At 38.4% G+C, this 20,810-nt stretch overlaps 2 protein-coding genes across 4 annotated transcripts in view; one reads left to right on the top strand and one right to left on the bottom strand.

Annotated features, from left to right (window-relative positions):
- The window catches only part of LOC126373971 (uncharacterized), a 438,722-nt gene that overhangs the window by 159,141 nt on the left and 258,771 nt on the right, over positions 1 to 20,810 (top strand). The window lies entirely within an intron of this gene.
- The window catches only part of LOC126373966 (potassium voltage-gated channel protein Shaw-like), a 263,971-nt gene that overhangs the window by 41,425 nt on the left and 201,736 nt on the right, over positions 1 to 20,810 (bottom strand). The gene's annotated exons all lie outside the window — the stretch shown is intronic.

The raw sequence follows: 20,810 nt of genomic DNA, 5'->3' as shown, positions 1-20,810 counted from the left end.
ATGATTCAGCTCATTATTCTGATTTAATATCAAGTGGAATTCACTATTGCAAAAGTATAAAATTGAAAAAAAAAAAGATACATGAATTTTGCGACCCTTTGATATTAACTCGGAATCGTGGTCTAAATCAATCCCTCATTATTCGTTACGATGCCACTAACACCCTGTATAATGAACACAGCATAGCGTTAAGGGTATTAATCAAAAGTATTATATATGTATATGTATAAACTCACGCCTATTTCCCACCGGGGTAAGCAGAGACTATAGAATTCCATTTGCTTCGATCCTGACACACTTCTCTTGCTTCCTCCACATTCATCAATCGCTTCATACACGCACGCCGGTTCAGAGTAGATCGTATTGAACCTTTTCTAAGGACATCTCCAATTTGGTCATCATAAGTCCTTCTCGGTCTTCCTCTGCCAGCCCTACCATCAACTTTCGCTTTATATACCGCTTTTGCAATCCTATTATCCTTCATCCGCTCTACGTGTCCAAACCAACCTAACATTCCCTTCTCAATCCTAGTCACTATATCGTCTTTTACACCACATCTCTGTCTTATCACACTGTTTCTCACTCTATCACTCAACTTCACACCGCAGATGCTACGCAAAGACCTCATTTCTACGGCATTGATCCTACTTTCATGCTTCTTCTGCCATACCCAACATTCACTACCGTACTTCAGCGTAGGGACAAGCACTGCATTGTGAACAGCCATCCTCGCATCTTGCGAGATACATTGGCTACTAACAACTGCGTGCATTGCCCCATTCACTGAATCAAAAGTATTCAAAAGTATTATAATTTTCAAAATATTTAGTTTATCTGTATGTATTATATTTGCCAAATTATCGACAACATCCATCGACTGTATCCCATCCCTAGTCTCCGAATCCCGGCGATAACGTCGCGCTCGCAGCTGGTCACCGTTTGCGCGTAATTTGAGCTGACTATACCGCAGTGGAGTATTAATTTGCGTGAACTGTACTCTGGAGTGAACTCACACTATTTGCTGGGTTTAGTGCTAATTAGAACAGCTTCGGACACGAAATTGGGTTAACATTTTTGGATGTAGCTGGTTTAATGTCCAGAACATAAAATGAGGCGATTCGGTTTTGAATCATAAGTAAACTCGTTCTTAATAATAATTTTAGAAGAACTTTATAAACACCAGAAACAAAACAGTTATAGAACAAAAATATCAAACAAAACAAAAATAAATAGAAATAATAAATTGTCTTGACACCCTCGGGGGCCTCTATGTGTTGGTTTCGGCCCCACGCACGCCTTCCAAAAGTCCGGGACTTCATAGGCCCAAGATATGGAAACGACATACAATAATAAAAATAAGGCGTAGGGAAGTAACGACCCCATCGCCTCCTAGTGAATTCATCAGCGAACCTGATGAATTCAACAGTGCACTCAGTCTCTGCAAGCAAGCTTGTGGCAAGCTGTTGGTGAGTCACCACGGAGCTGAGATCCTCCGAGAGTCGGTCAGGCCCTCCGTCTCCGGCTTGCCGTCACTGGCCGGCCAGAGGAATTTCCAGCCTTCACCCATCGTGTCGTAGTGACGTAATTTTTTCGTAGGTATTTTTTTTTTTATTTTGTCGACTATCGAAATGTCGATGGCATTGAAGAAAGAAAGAAGAAAGAAAATAATTTACTTTAGAAATAAGTAGGTAGGTACACAGAATATAATAGTGAACAAAATAATGAATTTCAACCTTATCTCTAAAAAGGGACGTCAGCTCAGCAAGATGTTGTAAATAGGGATGTGAGTCAAAGACAACCACTACTAAGGGATAAAAATTTGATGAAAACATAGGAGTGATGTAATTACGGTTAAGAATTATTAGTACATCTTGCGATGGATGTACCTTTCACCACCCCAAATGCGACATAGGCGTGAGCTTATGTATAAATAAATAAAATAATAAAATATTTATTGTTCCAAACAACTTAATAACCGAATGGTACAATTATATGATAATGCTCGAGATCAACAATTTTAAAGTACTGCTGGCACTTACAATAGGTACAACCTATGCTTTAAGTACCAGCTATCTTCCATTCTTCTATCTTCCATATTCTCGATTATTCCCTCATCGATATTGTAAACACAATACCACATCATGTAACAGTTTGCCGGAATGCTTTCAGTATTGTTGTCACGCATTTGGTAACTTTGTCACATGGCAAAATAGAGTAACTTTAGAAATAATGAAAATGCGTCGTATTCGTAGGTAATTTAATAAAGACAGTCGGTGTTTTAACAAATACTGAGAATTATTGAGGATTGAAGAGGCAAGATGATTGGACACCTAATAAGACACGACGAATTTATTAAAAACATGAAGGAAAGCTAGAAGGAAAGAGAGGAAGGGGAAGACCAAGAAGAGCTTACATGGATCAGAGTAAAGAAAAGGTTAACGTCGTGTCTTATAGGGAAGTCAAGGAATTGGGCTTTGATGGTGTTATAACAAAACAAAGACTAAAGATAAGATAAAAAAACTAGGTTTAAATTAATAATCCGCGCACGAAAGAAGTTGACGGATTTTAATGGAACTAATTGACAAGTCATAATAATTATAATTATAATAATTATAACCTCAAAAAAAGTAATTTGTTTTCGACAATAAAAGGAATTAAATTGAATTGATCATAATTATGTCTTCTCTTGTTTTAGTAGATGGATAATATTAAGACTTACCAGTTTAATCCACATTTTGTTTTATCAAAAAGAACTTACGCTCGTCGTCATCCACATTTTTTCTTTGGTACTGTTTCTAGCTTTTTTAGAGAAAAAAGCACTTGATTATGTAAGTAACAGATTTTTCGCACTACATCAATCATGTTTTTGTATTAAATATTAGTTTTCAATTAGTTTAAAATACTGTTTATTTACGGAGGCGAAGTGACGCGCCGGTGCACAAAAACCGTAATGGAAAGCGGGACATTAACTTTTTTTTTTTAGCTTTGGATATGAGCTTTGAAAATTGTGACGATGCTGGAGCATAAGACGTAGACTACACTGTTAAATACCTCTCGAACAAGGAGCGAGTATAATTCTATGCAGAATCTGCGACAGTAGCGCCGCGGTCGTTTGACTTCTTCCGTGATACGGACTATATTTTAAACCTAGTTTATCTTTTAGTCTTTCATTTGAAATGTAATTCTGTCAATTTACTTCTGTGATTGTTAAGAATTGTTTAGAAAATCTATTTTAATCAAAAATTGTACGTAGGTTTCTTTTTAATTTTCTTAATAAACCAACAGATAAGTACATTAAAAGCAGCGAGAAGAACTTTATGTGTTACGTACATTTACACTATACTGCATTTCATGTCCTCCAAACCGTATCCGGCGATGGCGACTCCTAAATATCTAGCCTGAGTCGTTTGATATAGCGTCCGAAAGACGTAATATACGATCCTGACGATTCGATTACTCTATCCATAGAGGCAGCCAATCAGCTCGTCTCTTCCGGAGCCGAGAATTGTGTCCAACTGGGCACCCAATTTTGTACCGAATGAAAGTCCTCAGCGCTCCCCATTTGTTTGGTAGTTAATGCGCCAAATCTACAATAAGAGTTGGATGTAATACTTGACATCTTAGAAAGAGAGATCCCAAGAGGAGTGGAAGGAAAGGAGAGGGGACTTTGCAATGCAGTGGGATGGTGTAGGCTATGAATAATAATAAAATAAACAAATAAAAATTCTTTATTTTAGTTTAGTACACGTTGCATAAAATCTAGTTAACCCGAGCCTCCTTGTAGACTAAGAAAGTCTGTGTCAGAAGGCTTGGCTCTTGGTTCACTTAAAATCCTTCAATAGACTAAACTAAACATTAATATTAATAACACTTCATAGTTACTTATTCATATTCATCCATATTCATATAATTTATTGGTAATAATTCATATTACACGTCAAGATCAAAATTACAATATTTAAAATTACAATCAAATTAATAAGTCACAAATTCCAATATTAAAAATTAAAATAAAATTGTTAAATCAATACATTCATAACAATAATGTACCTACATAATATTTGAACTGTACTGTCCAGTACCTAATTACCTAAATTACAAATTAATAAATTCATCGTAACTGTAGAACGTGTGCTCAAGAAGCCAACGTTTGAGTCGCTATTTAAAACACTTACTAAGTTACATGTGAGTGTTTAAATTTTAGATTTCTTTTATGAGTGCTGATGATTGTATTGTGTGTGCGCGTGTGTGTAAACGAATGTTAAGTATTAAAAAAAACGACTGTAAAAACATATATTTTTAAGTTACATCACTTCGCAACTTTCGTCTTTGTATCCTGCACCGCGCGCGTGATAAAGATACGGAGGAAAATGATGAGGAATAACAAATATGATTACCATGTTTGCTTGCCAAGAAATGTTTCACCCTTCATATTATACAGGATGTTAGTAACACGGTACCGATTACTAAGGGGAATAATTCAGCTCATGATTCTGAGTTAATATCAAGTGGAATTTTCCATCGGTGAATCGTCAGCTGAGTGATCCCCCTCAGTATTCGTTAAGGTGTCACTCACACCCTGTATATGAATGTCACTTTATTTGTAACATACTTACAGTACATGTTAGTGACATCGTAACGAATACTGAGGAGGTTTATTCAGACCATGATTTTGAGATAATATCAAGTGGAATTTTCCGTGAAATTTCAACTGGATATTAACTCAGATTTTTTTAGAGAAAAACCGGACCTGTCGAAGCATTAGGTTTGGTTAGGGGACCCTATGAGAAACGAAATAATGCTAGGGAGATGAAGTTAGTAATATGAAAATGAAATGAAGTGAAAAATGTTTATTTTCTTTTACAATAAAGCCTTAACTACTGGTGGATTGGGGTCTCCATTTAAGCGACATAGCCTGTGTTTGGAGGCCCCGCTCTTCCATTATTACAAATAAATTGTATGTAAATAAAGCAATGTGGTAGGTTTAAAAAGAAACCATAAAGAAAGAAAGAATATCGATATAGAAACCGAATTGTGCGAGCCTAATTAGAGTTCTCCCGCTCATAGCTGATATTTTGACTCCCTCATGGCTTGTTTGACTCATTCATCACTGTTCACGGGGTAACTCTAGTCATAAATAAAAGTTTGCGGTTCAAAACATTGTTGGTACGTTTGCAAAGTTGAAAGTGAATTTCGTGTTGTACACGCCTGATACATAGTTCGTAAACTGCAACATTGGTTGCTTCAGTAAGACTAGAGATGAATTTAACACGCGTAATACAACATAGCATCACGCCAGCATTTTAAAAGGGCTAGGTAGAGGCGTAAAGTAGTAATTTTCTATGATCCAAATTCAAACTCATAAAGTCTTAGTGGTTTCCCAGCCCGAGCGGGGATTCGAACCAGGAACACTAATAATAATTCCAAAAGTCCGGGACTCGATAGTCCCGAGATATGGAAATGACATACAATAATAATAAATAATAAAATGTTTATTTGACCAAAAATTACAAGTTTTTTTATTTTATTTTATTACAAGTTACACTTACATACTAGACATTTTCACATTACAAAAGAAACAGTCTGTGCGTGCGTGCGTGTGTGTGTGCGTGTGTGTGTGGCTACTACGATGCACAACACGCGTTCTCCAAGCAGGCTTGTTTTTAATGAACTATATTATGTATATTTATAATAATTAACTACCTAACTGGTTGGTCTAAAAGCTCGGTGAGATGTGGGTACTTAGTTCATATTGCGATGGATGTCTCAATTCGTCAGGCCAGCTTTATTGTGTGCCGTGTGACCGGACCTTCAAGTCGAAGTTCGGTTTCACCAGCCACATCAGAGCCCACCACAACAACGACCCGGGATAGATATTTAGGAGTCGTCGTCGCCGGATATGGTTTGGACGACATGATGATGATAACTCCTGACTACCTCAATGCAAATGCAAATGATATAATCGTGAGCTTCTTCTATCGTGTGGGTTGTGAGGTGAATTACCAACCTCATAAATGAAGGTGAATCACATAGTAGTGTCAGGGTTACTATTGAGCCGCCAAAGGCCCCTGACATGGCTCATATAACGACTACTTATTTATATCTGTAAGTAGTAACTGGAACCAACGGCTTAACGTGCCTTGCGAAGCACGGATCATCTTACTTTCGCACAATCAGGTGATCAGTCTGTAATGTCCTAACCAAACTAGGTATCACAAAGTGATTTTTGTGATATGTCTCCACCGGGATTTGATCCCGGGACCTCTGGGTCGTGAGCCCAACGCTCAACCACTGGACCATGGAGGCCGTTTTTTATGAACTATACGTATATGTATAATAGTTAACTACCTAACTGGTTGGTCTAAAAGCTCGGTTAGATGTGCCTCTGACGACCCCAATTGGGATATTGACGTGAACTTATGTTATGTTATTTTAATAGAAGCATAGACAAACCGTAGTGATGTATTGTGAAAGTGGATTCAGCATAAAATTGCACCTGTACGTGTCGATATGTTTGCGTTTCAACTAGAATTTATTGACTGCGATATTTTGCACGAAGTGTTTCGAGCTTGATAAGAATTTCCATATCTGACAGACTTTTATATCAATTGGCACGTGATGAAAAACTTGAAAATTGGAGTTGAATTTTCTGACAGATTTCAATCGGTCTGTCAAGTTGTTTGATATTGAAAACTCTGCAGGCGTCAATTGGAAAGGTGAAGTTAGATTTTTATTTTTTTCTTTGTAATATTTCCATTCCATGTAAGCTCTTCTTGGTCTTCTCCTTGCTCTCTTTCCTTCTAGCTTTCCTTCTATGATGTTCTTAATAAATTCGTCGTGTCCAATCATCTTGTCTTGAGAGCTTACACGGAACAGATTAAAGAAATGGTTAACGTCGTGTCTTATAGGGAAGTATGGGATTAACTGCCTGAGAACTGATATTAGGCAGCTAAATTACTCAATTGTATATCAATATTTTATGTTTATTTTTTTTTTAAAGAACGTCTAGGGCCCTGTGCCGAGGTTTTTCTTGCAGCTTCTTTTCCCCGGCTATACAGGTTGTGAGAAGCTGCAGTAGTTTTAGGCGGATGAGACGTTCGTTATGTAAAAATTGACGATTCAAAGTGTAACTATGTTACCTACTGAATAAAGATATTTTTGAATTTGAATTTGAATATAGTTACTATTCCAGTGGTTAAGAACGCTTAACCTCTGGACTTCAGTGTCCATTGAGCTACCCATTCAGAGGTATCAGGTTCGAATGTCGGTGGGAACTGGTGGCAAAGTGGTATGTCACTTTGTAATCCCTAGTTAGGGCATTGCCGGCTGATCATCCGATTGTATGAAAACAGGATTATTTCACTATTTACTTAAGTAAGTATGTAGTCGTTACATAAGCCATGTCAGGGACCTTTAGCGGCTCAATAGTAAGCGGTCGATTAGGTCAATCGTAGGTCCCACGACAACCCCTTGTGACCTAGATATCAGCTCATTTAACCTGTAATTATTATAATATAAACAGCAGAATTACTATGCATCGTATAAACAGTGCATCTGTTTATCTTAGTCACATTAATTATTAAAATTTAGTGTTCTGTGCGCCATTAATTTATGTATCTGTGCACTAAATAAGGTAACTAAGACATAAACACCACTCACATTTTAATAATTAATAGGCTAGTTTCCAACAAGTCAAATAAATTACTTTTTACTAAACGTCAAAACAGGAAATTGCTATGGAATTTTTATGAAAAAGTAACCTGTGACGTCATAGAAAAACGTGATAAAATGTAAGTAAGTAAGGAAAATGTTTATTTTTCATGAGAAATACAGAAAATATGGGTACAATAAAAACCCCACAAAACCAATTCCTCGGTTTGTCTGTGGGAGTGGAGTTCGCTTAATGTTATTATGTTTAAGATACTTAAAGTTAACTTACAGCTAAGATATCGGAGTTATTATTACGTTTTTCTTGATTAAAATTCATGAAATAGTAAAATAGAAAGAAAATGTTTTTCGTTAGTTTTTAAATAATATTATTTAATAATATGTCTTTATTTAGTGATCAGAATTTTGACGTCCTCCGTGGTCCAGTGGTTGAACGTTTGACTCACGATCCGGAGGTCCCGGGTTCGAATCCCGGTAGGGAAATATCCCAAAAATTACTTTGTGATCCCTAGTTTGGTTAGGACATTACAAGCTGATCACCTGATTGTCCGAAAGTGATCTGTGATTCGGCATGCACGTTAGGCTGTTGGTCCTGGTAACTACTTACTGATGTAAGTATGTAGTCGTTACATGAGCCGTTAGTGGCTATTGGCGGCTCAATAATAACCCTAGGTTCATGAGGTTGGAAATCAACCCCACAACCCACACGATAGAAGAAGATCAGAAGAGTTTATAGTCAACTGCAAACCTATTTTGAATGGGTGTGTGTGAATTGGAATAACACCAGTTTTATCCACCATCCCCTTTTCATCTTCGGGTTACAGATCGTGGGCTGGGATCCCAACGAAGCGTTTTGCTTCCTCGTCTCTAATACGACCGGCTAAGGTCTGGAATTCTCTGCCCGTGAATCTGTTACCTGTTAAGTATAATCTGGGCAAGGCAAGAGTGAATAGGCACTTTGTAGGTAAGCATGTACCTTAATATCAGGTGAAATTATAGTCAAATGGGCAAGCATTTATAAAAAATCATGCATAAAAAATAAAAAAATAATGAAAGCGCGCTGCAAAGTTATTTTTTTCTCAACATTATTTTCAAGCATGAACATCGAAGAAAAACTAGCCAAGAGCATGTTAGTAACCCCACGATAAGGTTCCGTAGTCAACTAGTCACCTTTGCTTCGACATTATACTTTTATTAAACATTACGTTATTTATTGCCATTTGGACAGATCTATATACCTAAAACAATAATTAAAAATTTTACAAGTGTCTAAAATAATAATTTTTCTTCTTCTTTCGTTGTCGAGCGACTTAATCCCCTTGGTATCAGGGTTACTGATATATGAAGCGGTCAGGTACGCAGGATATATTAAGGTGCGCAGACATTCGCGCAAAACGCAGGCGCACACACTCGTCTTACCCCTCCTTGCTTCAGTGGAACGGAGAACCGATACGACTGAAGGAGAGGTCAGATGATGTGTCTGGCCGACGATAACTATTTGCACTCTATCAAGGTTACTATTGTCCCTCTCAAATTCACCGTCTACAGGTAATACAAAATCGTTTCATGCGGAAAGCCACGGGAGCTCCGTGGTTCCTTCGCAATGAAAATCTGCACATTGACCTAGGTCTGCCAACCATTGCCCAATGGCTCAAATTAGCTTCCAAACGTTTTTTCGATTCTGCTCCGCACCACCCAAATCCCCTGGTAGTTGCGGCTTCCGAGTACATTCCGCTTAGGGACGGTACTGAAAAGTATCGGCGTCCGAAGGACGTAATATACGATCCCAACGACCCGATCACTCTAGCCATAGAGGCAGCCAATCAGCTCGCGACACCAAACACTTCAGGTCCCCGATACCGACCCCGCCGGCGTGGTCGACGATTTCCCTCATTCAGCGCTTATCGCTATCGACCCACTAGGGTCGAGTAATTCTTTCAAATATTTTTCCTCTCAGACGACGCCCTGAGCCGAGGTTCGCGCCCAACTGGGCACCCTCAGGCCTGTTGTCTTAAACGTTGTACCGGGTGAGAGCCTTCAGCGCTCCCCATTTGTCCGGCCAAGTAGTTAATGCCATCTGCGGCAAATCTACAATAAGTCACGTCAAAAAAAAAAAAAGAAAAATAAAAACACCCCTGATATGACTCATTTAACGACTACATAATTAAGTAAATAGTAGCCGGGACGGACTTATCGTGCCCTCTGAATCACGGATCATCTTATTGTGACCAGCTTTCGGACGGAAAATTCCACTTGATATCAACTCAGAATCATGGTCTGAATCATCCCTCTCAGTATTCGTTACGATGTCACTAACGGCCTGTATAGTTAAATAAGCACGTGCATAAACACCAATTCGCAGTGGAGCAGCTTAGTGGAGTAAGCCCCATACCATATAATAAGGAATAATATAACGTAGGTATAGAATGGCAACTCTCCGCTCCCCACCAGCGTCTGAGCTAGGTTTACCTCACCCCCTCGAAAATAGTTTAGACTTGAATCGTATGGTGTCAAACATCACACACAAACAGATGCGCGTGTACGATAATGTCAATGTGTAGTGTCTGTGTAAAACGAGGTTGTCCGGGATGTGACCATACCCTCGTCGATTGATCGCTGTGCCAAGCAATGGGATGCGTCATCATCATCATCATCAGCCCATTAACGTCCCCACTGCTGGGGCACGGGCCTTCCCTATGGATGGATAGGGATACGCCTTAAACCACCACGCGGGCCCAGTGCGAATTGGTGGTTATTAACGACTGCTAATGCAGCCGGGACCAACGGCTTAACGTGCCTTCCGAAGCACGGAGGAGCTCGAGATGAGTTGTGGTCACCCATCCTATGACCGGCCTTAAAAGTTGCTTAACTTCAACGATCGCAGACCGAGCGCGTTTACCGCTGCGCCAACGAGCTCCTCTAATGGGATGCGTATAGGCTATTAAATGTTATGTAGTTAAATAATAAAGGGTCGAAATGCCTACGCTAACTAATATAATTAGTGTTGCCAACGTAACCCTAAAAACTTCCTTCCGCCCGGATGTTTTTAATTTAACTTTGGATACTCTAATGTACGTCGGGGTTGAATGGAGCTATTATTTTTCCTAATTAAAAACGGAGATTAGGATATCATCTTGCTTCACTTCCATCGGCGTTATTTTTCCTTCATTTTAGTATAAATTATCGCATTTTTATTTAATACTTTTCTTGGAAACTTTGTTTTTAAAAAGGTTTGAGTTCCAATGAGTATATGGTAGATAGATAAAAGTCAAATACCTCCACCAATCCGCTGCGGGTGCAGCTGGTGGAATATGCTCCATACCCTCTTTGATTGAGGGGAAAGCCTGTGCTCAATATTTGGACGTAAGTATACAGGATGTGACATCGTAACGAAAACTTTGACGGATGAATTAGATCATGATTCGGAATAAATATTAAGTTAAATTTTCTGTCGCAAAAGTAAGGAATAGAAAATAATTAAAAAAACACTGAATTTTTCATGAATTTTCCGACAGGAAATTCCACTTGATATTATTAACTCAGAATCATGGTCTGTATCGTCCCATCATTTTTTTTGAACGGGTTTAACGGCTCTGGCCTTGTAGCCTTTTAAGGCTGTCATTAATTTAACATACTACTTAGTTTTTATCGTTTGACGTTTTGTTCAAAAATTAGGCAGAGTAACGTTCACTTCACGCCAAGTTCACATAACAAATCACATCACAATCACAGTTCGAATTCGGCAATTCGTTACGTTGCCACTAACAACCTGTATATATTTTTTTTAAAGATTTTTTGTGTTTGGCTACGATCTCATTGATTTTAAGCAGCGATGTGGTCAGCCATATAGTCGAACTAAAATAGTACCTATTCACTCTTGTCTTGAAAATTCCCTATTAAATGTATCGGGGAACAATGAGGCAGGGAGAGAATCCCATTCTTTAGCAGTCCACATTATGAAGGAGGAAGTAAATCTAGTGGTTCAAAGAGCAGAAACGTCATAATTCATAATTCATTTATTCGCCTTAAACCCCCACCACCATGCGCCGTCCACCATCCGACTATATTTTTGAGGTTATATACTTATTATAATTATAATTATGCCGCTGGATGCGGGCAGCGCAGGACCGATCGTCGTGGAGATCCTTGGGCGAGGCCTATGCCCAGCAGTGGGCGTCGTACGGCTGATGATGATGATGATACTTATTATGTTTTACAATAAAATATCAAACATTATTTAGAATATTTTGAAGCATACTTTACGCAAAAAGCTTAGAAAAATTATGATTACACAAATGATAAAACTGATTTCTGAGTCGATCTTTTATAGTTAGCTGAACCTACTGCAATACTTAAATACTTATTATGATTTGATTTGCTTGTATCGGTCTATAACATAATATTTTTATACAACTGATCCCTACAAACAGAAAATTTAAATTGAAAAAATATCTGACTCTGATGGGATTTGAACCCAATCTAAAGTAATCTTGAATAAGTCTTAAGTCTTCTTCTATCGTGTGAGTTGTGAGGTGGAATACCAACCCTATTAACCCTGCAGGTGTCAGGGTTACTATTGAGCCGCCAAAGGCCCCTGACATGGCTCATGTAACGACAACTTACTTACATCAGTAAGTAGTAACCGGGACCAACAACTTAACGTGCCTTCCGAAGCACGGATCATCTTACTTTCGGACAATCAGGTGATCAGCCTGCAATGTCCTAACCAAACTAGGGACCACAAAGTATTTTTTGTGATATGTCCCCACCGGGATTTGAACCTCCGGATCGTGAGCCGAACGCTCAACGACTGGATCACGGAGGTCGTTAAGTAATAATTACTCAATATTCTAGAATTCTTGGCGCCGCCGTCGGATTAATGACGATAGGTACATAGATAGAAAGAATTTCGCATGGACAGGAGGTGGTGTAATAGTTAACACGCTCGTCCCGGCTTGACAAGAGCTGCGGGTTCAAGTCCCGTCCGAGTCAGATTTTTTTTTTCGATTTAAATTTTCTCTTTGTGTGTTTCCCCAAGCACGGGTGATTCTTAATCTTCACGTACAACGCACTTCTCTCCTTTACCATCCAGAAAAGCTGAATGTAAACAGCTTACATAATAAACGTTTCTTTTATCATGTCGAACAAAGCTGTATCTATATCAGTGGTTCCCAAACTGTAGGCGGTGGACCACTACTGGTCAGAAAAAAATAAACATTAGCAAAATAAAGCTAATATTACTACTGTAATTACTAACAATAGCTAAGCCGTTGGTCCCGGTTACTACTTACATACTGATGTTAGTACATACTTTTTTGGCCAGGGTTGATGAAGTTGGTAATCTACCTCACAACACATACGATAGAAGAAGAAAAATTGTTATTGTTGTGAAAGACCTTGGCGAAGATGGTGAGAAGACTTAGACGGTTTCCTAAAAAGGAAGCTAGAGGAAGCACTGGAGAGCAATTCTAGACGAAGGCCTTTGCCCAGCAGTGGGACTTCAGGCAAGACAAGACAAGAAGTACTTTGCTTTCATCATTTTATGACACGGTGCCCAGTTTGGTTAGGGCATTGCAGGCTGAATTACTTGAGTGTTTGAATGAAAAAAAAAATGTTCGGATGTTATGTTAAATCAAATCATATCAAATCAAATATACTTTATTGCACACAACATACAAAACAAATTAACACAGCTAAACTAAACTAGAACAACTATTTGTTAACTATTTGTTCCGGCTATGCTCTCACGTAACATAACACATCTGCTATATCCCAATGGGGTAGTCAGAGGTACATCTATCGCAGGATAAAACTAAGTACTTACCTACCCACACTTCACTGAACTTTCTGTTAGACCATACACTCATTACTAGGTATAAATTAAATTAGTCGTTACCACAAGGGACATTCTAAGGGGCCTTAGGCGGTTTTATAATAGCTCTGACCTATCACGAAAAACGAAGGATTTAAGTTGACTTTGTGAATCTTGGTCAGAAAAAGTTTGCGAACCACAGGCCTACAGACTGCTCCTTTATTGTGACCTAAATAAACAACATTATACGCCTCAGAAAGGTATCTACTGAAGATAATCGTGATTGCTTTCTGGCGGTTAAATTAAACGCTGCATTCGCAATGTTTGCTTCCAGAACATTCCAGATTACTGTTTTTGAGAGCCATTGAGGCGGTTTTGGTGATAAAGCTTTGTGGATATTTTTGGCTGTGTTCTGCGTGTCCCAGTTTGCTTATTTTTTGGGGATCCGAACCCCAAAAGGAAATACGGAACCCTTAAATTATCAGTTTGTCCGTCTGTCCATCTGTATGTATGTCAAGACCCTTTTTCTCGGGCACCCGTGAAGGTATCTATCAATTTGAAATTAATAATATGTAATACTTATTATGTTTTCTGTCCACTGCAGCTGTAAAATCAAGCTTCTAAATTAATGTAATCTAAAGATACGGGCATTTTTAGCTTTATTTTCATACATTTCGTAAGGGAATCAAAACCTCTGGGGTACTTCCTCTAGACCTAGAATATCACTGTTTGTACTTTTTTTTTGAAATATTTAAATAAATAAAATAAAAATGATATATACTAAAAAGGAAGGTCTTTGAAAATCGTTAATTTGTTGGCCATCACAAAAAAAAAACGATTGCGATTAATAACTTATTTGCAGTTGGTAAACTAATCGCGACCTACATCGATGTATGTAGACAATAGTTTTTCAACGGCAAAGTCAAAACCTCCCTAGGAACCCTCGGTGCGCGAATGGGAGTTATCCGGCTTTTTTTTAATTCAAAGCCTCGCTATTTTAAAAAGAGAACAGTTCGTTATCTTCGTACAAACTGGTTCGGATTTCGGATAGCGCACGTATTTTCTAGTGTTTTTGGACATGACTCTTTTGTACGAGTCCAAAGGCCACATTGAAACAATTCATCTAAAAAAAATATTGCAAGTTGACATTTGTGCGTGTAAAAGTGCGCTATGTCAACAAAATGTCAAATACGATATTGACGCCTGTACCTGAGGCAACAGTTGCGTAACGATCCGTGCCCACCGCTCAGGGTGCGACAATGCGACAAACATGTTCGACCCAATCATATTTTGAGTCTTGGACGCTTGCCGGAGGGACTGGCCGGAGTACGCACAGGACCGCGAAAAATTGAAAGAGGAAGGGGAGGCCTTTGCCCAGCAGTGGGGATCTTGTAGATTAGATTAGATTAGTTTTTCCACCGTGTCGCTAATGTTGAGTGTTCTTAAATTTTGACAGTTCCCTGTACTATTTGAGTAAAAAATCATATTGTTTTGGTTGTATTTGTACACTTTAACCCTTTGCGCAGCGTTTAACTGCAAAATAAAGGAGGTGAACCTAGCTCAGACGCTGGTGGGGAGCGGAGAGATGCCGTTCAAAATTCAAATTCAAAAATATCTTTATTCAGTAGGTAACATAGTCACACTTTGAATCGTCAATGTTTACATAACGAACGTCTCATCCGCCTAAAATTACTGCAGCTTCTGACAACCTGTATAGCCGGGGAACAGAAGCTGCAAGAAATCTCGGCACAGGGCCCTAGACGTTCCGTAAATAAAATAAACATAAATTATTTTTATACAATTGAGTAATTTAGCTGCCTAATATCAGTTCTCAGACAGTTAATCCTATGCATTCATATCTTCTAAATAATCACTAACTTTATAATAACCTTTTTTGCAAAGTTTCTGTTTAACTGTCTTAAAACAGTTGAAAGGCAAATTCTGAATGTCAATTGGAATCTTCTTGTAAAAACGTATACTTGCCCATTAAAAGATTTAGTGATCTTATGTAACCGACTGACTTGTGTTCTGTACGTAGTATTATTCCTTATTCTATGCCTATACTATAACTATGCATACAAAACACTTTTATACTACGTTGTGTGTCAGAACACTGAAAATTAAAAATTGTTCCCGTTTACCCGCATATTACGTTCATATCGCTAATTATGCCCGATATGCCCGTACTCCTATGTGTATATTACAGGGAAAATTCAAAATGAGGTTTTCACATTCAGGGTGTAAGTGACACCGTACCGAATACTGAGGGGGATGAGTCAGATATATATATTTTTTCTCTTTATTTTAAGGAACTTTTTTTTTTAAAACATGCCAGTTCCATCGACCCTTAACACGTACTACAATCTATTATAACATATTTAAACAGAACAATTTAACTTCATCATCATCAGCCCATTAACGTCCCCACTGCTGGGGCACGGGCCTTCCCTATAAATGGATAGAGAGATCGGGCGTTAAACCACCACACGGGCCCAGTGCGGATTGGCTAATGCAGCCGGGTCCAACGGCTTAACTTGCCTTCCGGGGCACGGAGGAGCTCGAGATGCAAACTTTTTTTTGTGTCACCCATCCTATGACCGGCCTTTGCGAAAGTTGCAAAGGCCGGTCATTACAATTTAACTTATTTAGACTGAAAACTAGATCACAGAGCTTTCTAACGGAGTCCGAGGAAGGGTCTGCTAGGATGCTCTGTAATATACCTGTGTCCATTTGGATAATGATTCTGAGGTAATATCAAGTGGAATTTTCCGTCGCAAAAATCATGATTTTCTTTGTTTTATTAACTTATTTTTAATTCAATTATAAAATTTTGCGATGGAAAATTTTACTTGATATTAACTGGGAATCATAAGCTGAATCATCCCCCAGTAATCGTTACGATTTCACTTACACCCTTACGAGTACGTATGGGTTAGTGACACCATAACCAAAACTTTGGGGGATGATATAATCCATGTTTCTGAGTTGATATCAAGTGGACATTCATGAAAGTTTTGTGTTTTTTTTTTAATTATTTTTAGATTTATACTTTTTCGACGAAAAAATCCACTTGATATAAAAAAGATACAAAATATTTTATAAAAGTATAAAAAAAATTTTGCTTAACATTAGTTTATGATTCCTAAACTTCTTCTTCTTTTGTCTTCTTCTGGTGTCAGGGTTACTATTGAGCCGCCAAAGGCCCCTGACATGTCTCATGTAACGACTACTTACTTACATCACTAAGTAGTAACCGGGACCAATGGCTTAACGTGCCTTCCGAAGCACGGATCATCTTACTTTCGGACAATCAGGTGATCAGCCAGTAATGTCCTAACCAAACTAGGGTCCATATAGTAATTTTTGTGATAAGTCCCCACCGGGAATCGAACCCGGGACCTCGGGATCGTGAGCCCAGAGTTCAACCACTGGACCACGGAGGTCGTTTACTGTCTAAAATGCCTAAACTAATTAAATGACTGAACTTAGCATTATGGTTTGAATCATCCCTTAAAGTTTTCGTTACGGTGTGACTAACAACCTGTATTACATCGGTGCTGGTGGCTCGTTTCATCTCGTTTCAAAGGAAATAATATTACTACGCAGGTGCTCTGGGATTAATGATTTCCTCTTTAAAAAAGATAAAATCTGCCCACTTTTTTACGTCTTGAATAAGGACCACCCTAGCCTATATGCTGGGCACAGGCCTCCCCTCTATCAACCGGAGGGGGTATGGAGCATACTCCACCACGCTGCTCCACTGCGGGATGGTGGAGGTGTTTTCACGGCTAATAGCCGGGACCAACGGCTTAACGTGCCCTCCGAAGCACGGAATCATCTTACTTTTTCGGATAATCAGGTGATTCAAGCCTGAAAAGTCCTTACCAAACAAAGGACAGTCTCAAAAAGTGATTTCGACAATGTCCCCATCGGGAATCGAACCCGGACCTCCAGATCGTGAGCCTAACGCTCTAACCACTAGACCCTGGAGGCTATTACCTCATTTTAAAAAAATCTATCTTTTCTTCTTGTCATAGGTAGGTTGACGGTCAACCCACCTATTGATTACTGAGACGACTTAACCCCTAGTAAGTAGTATTATAAGTGGAAATTTTACCCAGTTCACTTCTTACAAATTTCATGAATGGACAACTGGCCCACGGTCCAGACTTTCTTAGAGACAGGTTGTCCCTCAACCCGACTATTTAGGGACAGCTATCCCCCAACCCTTATTAAGTATTTATATATAAGGGTATATAAGGGTTAAGAGCGTTAGACTCACGATCTGGAGGTCCGGGTTTGATTCCCGATGGGGACATTGTCGAAATCACTTTGTGAGACTGTCCTTTGTTTGGTAAAGACTTTTCAGGCTTAATCTCCTGATTGTCCGAAAAAGTAAGTTGATTCCGTGCTTCGGAAAGCACGTTAAGCCGTTGGTCCCGGCTATTAGCCGCAAAAACACCTCCACCAACCCGCAGTGGAGCAGCGTGGCGGAGTATGCTCCATACCCTCTCCGGTTGATTGAGAGGAGGCCTGTGCCCAGCAGTGGGACGTATATAGGCTATCTATGTATGTTATATAAGGGTTGGGGGACAACTGTCTCCCACTATATATTATTGAACCCTCAGAGGCACCTGATACCTGTACTCGTAACATATTTTTGAATGTTTTACTTCATAGATAAAATCTGTCTTCTTTTCTCTTTCATTTTATAAAATTATACTAAATGTAACCCATCATTATTTAAATAGGTAATGGACTCGTATTAAGCATGTAAATTAGAGGTTAAAAGGGATGTAATCTTATTTAATAGTATTTTTTCTACTCCTCTACTTTAATCTGGCATTTAAATAACCAAAAAGTCTAATATAAGTACATACATAATTAAACTCTTTGAAAAAGTGTACGCTTTATGGCCTATAAAAGCATTGTTTACAAAGTGTAACTGTACTATAATGTCGCCAAAAAAGCATTGTTGTTGTTTTTTTTTTTTTTTGACCTGGAAACTGGCACCTTTACTTTGTTTGGTGCCATAGATATACTATAAAAAAAAAGTGTACATTTGCCGCCATTTTCCCGCGCGTTGGAAAATAAATTGGACAAAATACCGATCTACATATCAACACTGCATTAAAACCTACCAATGTACCCAATATTACCATATCACACAATACCATTCAAAATTTACATCTTCATTTTTATAAATAAAATTATTCTTTGTATAATTTTTGTTTCATTTAAAATTACATCGTCGTAGAAAAAGTATTGTATGCAACGTTGTATAACTAGGTCAAAAAATGCTCGTGGCGTCTCTTATTGCGATGTTCGCCAAGGCTCACATCGCAACTCACGCCACTCGCATTTTTTGACCCTTCTTATACAACTGTTGCATAAAAATTTTATGCAACTGTTGCATAATAGTAACTATTATTATAATATAGCAATAAGAGACGCCACGAGCATTTTTTGACCTAGTTATACAACGTTGCATACAATACTTTTTCTACGACGACGTAATTTTAAATGAAACAAAAATTATACAAAGAAAAATTTTATTTATAAAAATTATTTTCCAACGCGCGGGAAAATGGCGGCAAATGTATACTTTTTTTATAGTATATCTATGGCACCAAACAAAGTAAAGGTGCCAGTTTCCAGGTCAAAAAAAAAAAACAACAACAATGCTTTTTTGGCGTCATTATAGTACAGTTACACTTTGTAAACAATGCTTTTATAGGCCATAGAGCGTACACTTTTTCAAAGAGTTTAATTATGTATGTACTTATATTAGACTTTTTGGTTATTTAAATGCCAGATTAAAGTAGAGGAGTAGAAAAAGCTTATTTAATCTTCTTTATTGCTTCTGCGTAAATAAAATAAAAGAGTTGCTTAATGCGGAACATACATACATACACATACATACATAAACTCACGCCTATTTCCCACCGGGGTAAGCAGAGACTATAGAATTCCATTTGCTTCGATCCTGACACACTTCCCTTGCTTCCTCCACATTCATTGGTCGCTTCATACACGCACGCCGGTTCAGAGTAGATCGTACTAAACCTTTTCTAAGGACATCTTCAATTTGGTCAATGTAAGTCTCTGCCAGCCCTACCATCGACTTTGGTGGAGTATGCTCCATACCCCCTCCGGTTGATTGAGGGGAGGCCTGTGCCCAGCAGTTGGACATATAGGCTGTTTATGTATGGTATATACGTAATTACGTTGCTATCTATATTGCGTCTCTATATTTTGATCAGAATAATAATGGGTGGAAGATATGTTGTGCCTGGGTGTTATAACAAGGGTCATCATTTATATTCAAAAACAAAGATAAAAGATGCATAATATGGCTGTTATCTATGAAATTAGAAGATTAAACGAAGACAATTCTGTACAACGCCATGTATATTTTTTTGGGGAACGTAGCCTGCAAATTCCCTCATTGTTTTGTTACTCAGCCCACCCTGTTGAGAATTACGGCCGTGTTTATGTATGTAGATAAGAATACTCAAGATTATCGCGTTAAGACCGACAGACGTCTTTCAGGGACTTTAGCTTCTAACTTCGTTAGAACAAAACCCAATTTTGCACGACGTCTGCTTGTCTGTTTCTCTCAAAACAGATTACGTCTAACTTAAACAAATTAAAAGGAAACCTTTTAGGAAATAGCGAAAGTAATTCCAGTTTCGAATGAGACGGAATGTCTTAAAGGATACATAAAATGTCTAGAGTAGTCTAGACGCAATACTGTTGATTGTTAGTACTCATCTTTTGCGGGTTACGACGCTATGAAAGACTCGAAATGTACATACCTTTTGAAGATTTTATCAAAATACTTCTCTCTCTCTCTATTTAAGAGCTGCGCTCTTGTCGGTGGAGTAATCGCCATTCCTTTCTTCTTCCCGCCAAAACCTTCACCTCCCGATACGACACGACCTGCACCTTCTCTTTTATTTGTTTCATAAATGTTATCCTAGGTCTACCCCTTCCTCTCTTCCCTTCAATTTTGCCTTCTATAATGTTTGTTATAAATGAATCGTGTCGTAAAAAAACACAAAATACTTATTCTGTCTTATTTGTTTGTGAATATGAAGTAAGTAAAATTCTCAACGTTCTACATACAACAAATGGCGTGTTCGTATGAATTCATCGCACCGTGCGTTACGCCGCTACGACTGCGTAACACACCGCGTAACGCAACATAATTCGTAGCATGCAACACCTATCGCGCGCAATTTGACGAATAAGACAATAGGCTTGGATTATTTATCGCGTTGTTAAAACATTACATAACATGTGTTCGCTATTATATTCCAAGTGGGGT

This window comes from Pectinophora gossypiella, chromosome 16 (assembly GCF_024362695.1).
Source record: "Pectinophora gossypiella chromosome 16, ilPecGoss1.1, whole genome shotgun sequence".
NCBI classification, from domain to species: domain Eukaryota; kingdom Metazoa; phylum Arthropoda; class Insecta; order Lepidoptera; family Gelechiidae; genus Pectinophora; species Pectinophora gossypiella.
This window is presented reverse-complemented; position numbering and strand designations above follow the sequence as displayed.